Below are 6431 nucleotides of genomic sequence, written 5' to 3'. Positions count from 1 at the left end.
GACGCCCTGAAGGGTGGCCTTAGCTAAGCGGTCGCCTTATGGCCGTCCTGCACCTCAAGGCTGTTCCCGCTCCAATCTCCCTTCACTTTCAGATCAGTCTTGCCCGAAACAACTATCTTGATCAGTTCACTCCCGTGTTTAAAAATTTTTAGTGGCCACTAAAGCTGTTTGAGCAGCAGAGGGTTTGTCTCTAAAGTCTTTCTTCGATTCCAGATCATCTGATAACAATGATAATTAGTCTCTATTCTTGTTAGAGGCAAGAGTGGGAAAACAAGAAACTGAGGTTGTTTACTTCTTCCCTTACACAAAGAAACCAGAAACAGCTCCAACCCCTTCTATTCTTTTTAACTTCGGTAAAAAGAGAAAGAAAAAGGTGCGGGAGCTGTAAAAGGCATTTTGAACTGCTCTGCCCCCCAGGTGCAAGAGCTAAATGAAATGAAACAAAATCAGCAATAAACTCCACCTTTCCACACCACTTCTCCTAGTCATACACTATCTCATCTCAATACATAGAAAAATAACCCATTTAAGTAAGACCTCAAGACAGTCTACAGTTTTTCGTAGTTGTCTGTAGCAAACTTGTACCTGTGAAACAAAGGGCAGCATTGAGGGCTGAAACATGTCTCTTTTTAAACAACTGTTCAAGAAAGAGTCCTTTGGTTTCTTTTGGGGCTTATCATTATGAAACAAAGTTTAGAGGAGACATATGAAGGGAAAGAAAATTACTATATTAATCCATTTAAATTTATGGATTGTTATGTTTGTATTTACATAATAAAGTCCTCTCGGGCTTCCCTGGTGGCGCAGTGGTTAAGAATCTACCTGCCAATGTAAGGGACAAGGGTTCGAGGCCTGGTCCGGGAAGATCCCACATGCCGCGGAGCAACTAAGCCCGTGCGCCACAACTACTGAGCATGGGCTCTAGAGCCTGTGAGCCACAACTACTGAGCCCACGTGCCACAACTGCTGAAGCCCACACGCCTAGAGCCCATGCTCTGCATTAAGAGAAGCCACCGTGATGAGAAGCCCACGCACCGCAACGAAGAGTAGCCCCCACTTGCCGCAACTAGAGAAAGCCCACGTGCAGCAACAAAGACCCAATGCAGCCAAAAATATAAATAAATAAATAAATTCCTAAAAAAATAATAAAGTACTCTCTAGGCTATTTAGAAAAAAACAATTTCCATTCTTGCCCACTGTAGGTAATGCTTTTGGCAGCTCTAAAACTTTTTGCAAACTCCCCACACATCTCTGTCAACTTATTAAATGGGTGTCATATCCATATTAACTTGGGAAGTTAGGGCTTCATATTTTATAACCTCCATTATAGGTTGGGAGATGGTCTCCCAGCTTATTTTCTAAGTGTCTCAAAAAAGAAAAAAAAAAGGGGGGGGGGGATGCGCGGGCGGGAGGAGAAGAAATTTTCCTAATACAATCTTGTCCAACTGTAGGATCCATGGGTGAAATACAAATTTGGAACTACTAAAGAAGTAATTGGGAATGCTTGTTGGGTGGTATGAAGCTATTTGTAAAAACAGACTCCTTATGAGACTTTTTAAAGACTCATTTATTCATGATTATAGTGATATGCAAAATGTCATTGGAGAGAATTTTGCTTCCATGTAGAGTGGGATGGTCTGGAATTACCCTCCTACCACTAATAAATAGGAAACTGTACAAAATATAGAAAACAGCTGTTTTCGGCCCACACCCAGCATAGGACTGTGATCTCTGATAAGAGACACAAATGGGACAAGTTTTATTATTATGTGGATTTTCTGCCTGGAGGCAATTCCAGCCAGCTACAGAGGGAGTGGAAACTCAAATAGAGTCTGGCAATTCCCTGGAGATGAAGACATAGCTCAGCATTCCAAGAGATCAAGGCTACTAGAATTTGTAAAGCAGAGTGATTGAAAGAAGGAAGCTATCCAGAGAAAAGCTCCCGAAACCTACATAGGTTGAGGCATTGAGTCTTTGGCTGCATATCAATCTGTACCTGTGTAGTATAAAACCAGTATGAAACCCCCTGAGGCTAGCCAGTAATGACTTGAGGAAATAAACAAGTACTGGGGAGCTGTAAAACAAGTAATTACCAGAGTTTACAAAGGGCCAGGAATCATTTGAGTTCCCTTCAGCCAGTGTGAAGAGAATACACAGAATATATGGGACATTCAGTAGACACCCCAGAGATCTTAAAAGAGGAGCTAAACTAGCCTAAGGATAAGCCTTACTCTAGACCAGTCCTAAAGGAGCTTAAAAACAAACCTTGAAAGGATCAAACTAACTCAAGTTGTTTATCAAAACAAGGCCAAAGTTCTTTACAGATCAAGAAGACAAGATCAAGTCATTCACAGTGGAAAATCTGCAATATCTTGAATCCAATAAAAAAATTAGTAGACATTCAAAGAAACATGAAAACATGACCCATAACCAAAAGAAAAATCACTCTACCAAAATAGATACAGGCACAGGGAAGTTAAGTGATTGCCCCAAACTCATAGCTAGTTACTGCTGGATCTAGGCTTTGAACCCAGGCAAGGGTTAGAGGCCACAGTCTTACCACTGTGCTAATCTGCACGTTGTATGACAGGACAAACAAGATGCTTCTCTCTACAACCTATCTCATTAGTGGAGATACACTGATGATGCAAAAGGTGGCTTCAGGGCCAGGCTGATGGAGTGATTGCAGTAAGCTGCAGTTCTTCCAGTTGGGACTTGCAGATTGTTGGTTGAAATGCCTTGATAGTTGGGGCAGCCTTATATACTACATCTCCAATAACCAAGGTACCATTCATTCAGTCACTATTTACTGTATTCCAGGCCTTGTTTTGTATGCTTCAGATGACTATCAGCCTAAAAGCATTTAATATATGTATTTTTAGATAACAGTACTTTAGAGAGAAAGACTACAATGAGCTTTGGCATCTTCATTTTAGTTGTCTAATAACCTATGCCCCGCCTATTTTCCATTGGGGCGGGGGTCAGATGGATCAAATGTGATAATGCTTGTGAAATAATTTGGCTATAATAAATCACTGTATAATCCTAATACATTGGTAATAATCAACATAGTACACATTTCTTTTGAACTGTGCACTGCAATGAGAGAAAAGTCAAATGCGGATCAAGTCATAGCACGGACACTTGACACTGAGCACATGAAATGTCAAGTCATAAGCTGTATGCCATCCATGGAATTCTTACAGGTACAAAATACCTTTGGAAACTTCTGATAATTGTTAAAATAATCATATAGGGGTTTCTTGTGAACAATACGGTTTATCTAGTTTATTTTTCTATATTGTATTCAATCCTATTTCACACATACATTGTAATATATTCTATTTCATGCGCACATGCATGTATGTGTATGTATTTAACTACAAGCTTTTTCCTAATATAGTACTTCTTTTGCGATCACTTGTAACACCTAGCAGAGTATTCAGGAAGTAGTCATTTAATTGAACCTGTGTTTTGAGGGTAAATGTTTAGACTTTTTTTTTCGTATAAAAGGTACAGGAATATACCTACTGATTTCCGATATATCTTCAGTATATCTCTAGAATAATATAAAGGAGAGGTATAACGCTGGTTTCAGTGTTTTTTTCATTTATTATATAAAAGAAAAAAAAAATTAATGCAGTTGGTTTGTACACATTTAAATTCCATAAAACAAATCCATAGAAATTAGGATACTATATGCATGCACTCTGCATTTTCTTTGTTAAATGTTTTGGTTCACAAAAATAACAACACTTTTTTTTTTTCTTTAAAGCCACTAAAGCAGAGGGAGAACAAAACATGCAGCACTGTACACATTTGCATAGTATATTTTACCCAGCATGCCTTGTAGAATGCTACACATTTACCTATATAAGAAAAATAAAAGGGGGTAAATTATCAAAATAAATAACTAAAATTTAAAGAAAGGAAAAATACTGGATAAAAGCATTTTTTTCCCACTTTGTAGCTGGAGATATAGCAATAGTTTGGGATATCAACAGCTCTCAGAATAGTAGGGAAATCTTTTTACATCAATTTGCCATTTTTATTTTTAGTATTAATAAGTTTATCTGTTTTTCCCTCCCACCACCCTTTCAAAAAAAACAGCTAATGGCTTTTACTTATGTTTCAAAATGGTATTCAGTACAAAACAAATTGAAGAATCCCTAAATACTTTTTTGTTGTTGTTGGGACATCTTTATTTCTCATTCTGACGGTAGGCTGTGAAAAATATAAAACATTTCAAACATGTCCAAAATTCAGAGGAGCCCTATAAGTTCACTTGCTGTTACTTTTTGTACTTGTTACTGAAGGAGAAGAAATAAGAACAGCAAATATAGTATGAGTCTTATCACAAAATAAAATTTAATAAGTTTTATGGAAGGGGATAAAGTAAAATAAATTACATCCACAGATTGCAAGGCTATGAAGTAAATTGCTGGAAAAGTATCAAGCAGCAAGTTAAAAAGATGGTAGATGAAATAAATCTGATAAAACTTAGAACTAAATCTATATACTTTTAAAAAATACAACTGCCAAATTTAACAGTGGATTTTGTTGTAAGTTTGTGCTATAACAAATGTGCTTCTTTCTCCTCAATCTATTTTTATATTATTGGCAAAATATATATCTTTTATAATTTTGTACTATACAATATATGTTTTTGCTACATTATTTTTCTACTGCTAATGCAGATTAGAAATAACAACACAGGTTTATTTTGGCAATAAAATGCTTTCATTTTAATAACATCCCAGAAAATATTGTAAGGCATATGAAAAATAAAAAATAGTATGCAACAATATAGCATTAATGATCCTGCATCTTAAAATACATCCCATATGCATACAGAATTCACACTGATTTCAGTTAAAGATGTGTGAAAGTGGCATGCAAGTAGAGCAAGAGTGGCCCCTACATAAATATAGACATAGCCATTTGTTGAGAAATTTAAGTGTTCAAAACATAACCAAGAACACTTACAAAGTATTGTAAAGCTGGAGGCCTGCCAATTTTGGTTCCTAGATAGTCCTCATTTTAACTCTATAATTTTCAAAGAGGAAGCATCAGTGTATTCCCCAAACACTCTAAATTCATTAATAACATATTCTACCATCTTTCTACAAACATTTTACATACATCAAAAGAAACAAAGGAAAATTTCATATGTAACTATGACTCCCCCAAACTCATGACTATTCACTCTTATTTATGTTTTCACGGTAAGTGGGAGTTACAGCCCTTAGTCAAGATTATCTGATGAAATATTTTCTAGTCCTCTCATAATGTCCCTTAATTACATGAAGCATTTGGTATGAAACCATCCGCAAGTAGAAAGAGATACTTGCTACATGAGGATGAGTTTCATTTGAGAAAGTTCATTTTAACAAAAAAGGAAACCTTTAACAAGTAATTTTTGAATGCTGTAGCTCTGTCTGCTCATATAAACCAATTTTACTATTTTAAGTAACTTGACTGCTTAAGTCAACAACAAAAAAGTTATCCTTGTTGTCTATCTGACAACTATTGTATTGAGTGGTTTGATCATGATTATCATCTAAAAGAAGAGGACTGTTCTCTGCCCTATAGACACAGCTTGAGTAAGTAACTTAATAACAGTTACAGCATTAACAATATTTAAAGTGTTGAGGAACTAATGTTTAAAGGTATGAGGAACTAATGAAACAAATTTTATTACATAATTCCCTATAATGTTTTCATTCATAAAGTTATTCAAAGATGAATTTTATATAATTAACAAAGAAAAGAACATGCAACAGTGTCATGAAAGACAGAAATACAGGCAGAAATATAAAAGAAATAAGGGGTACATTCTCATTTATTTGAAACATTGATATGAAGTTTGTTCCAATGACATGAGTGTCCAAGGTGATCCTACTCAGTAAATGGCTAAGTGTCCATAGGAGAAGTCAAGGATCAACAAAATTTGAATTTGCAAACCAACTTCACTTAAACATCAAATCGCTGAATCTACTCTCAGACTTGGAGCTAGATGTTATAACAAATTGCACACAAAAGCAATTTCCTTGCAGTTTGTCTTGTTCCCTATGATTACTGACATATTAAATGTTTACCTTGTCTCCTGATAAACTGTGAACTGATTGAAAGAAAAGTTCACTAACATGGAAGAAATGAAAGGGTGACAAGAGCATTTTGTCAACAGTTGAAAATCTAAGGGGAAAGTATATTTTAACAATTTATGCATTTAGCTTTGCAGCAAGGTTAGCAGTAAGAGTAATAAATTCCCTACTTATTGAAAAGTGTTTTCTCTTTAAAGACAGATTGTCTTCTCTAGAGAAGAGGTAGTATAAATATCAATATATAGGGCAATTTCTGTAGTGGCATTATTTTGTTTTTATTTTTTAGCAAATACCAAAATAAAATTGTGTAATAAGAAAATACACTAG

This window comes from Eschrichtius robustus, chromosome 5 (genome assembly GCF_028021215.1).
Source record: "Eschrichtius robustus isolate mEscRob2 chromosome 5, mEscRob2.pri, whole genome shotgun sequence".
Lineage (NCBI taxonomy): Eukaryota > Metazoa > Chordata > Mammalia > Artiodactyla > Eschrichtiidae > Eschrichtius > Eschrichtius robustus.
This window is presented reverse-complemented; position numbering follows the sequence as displayed.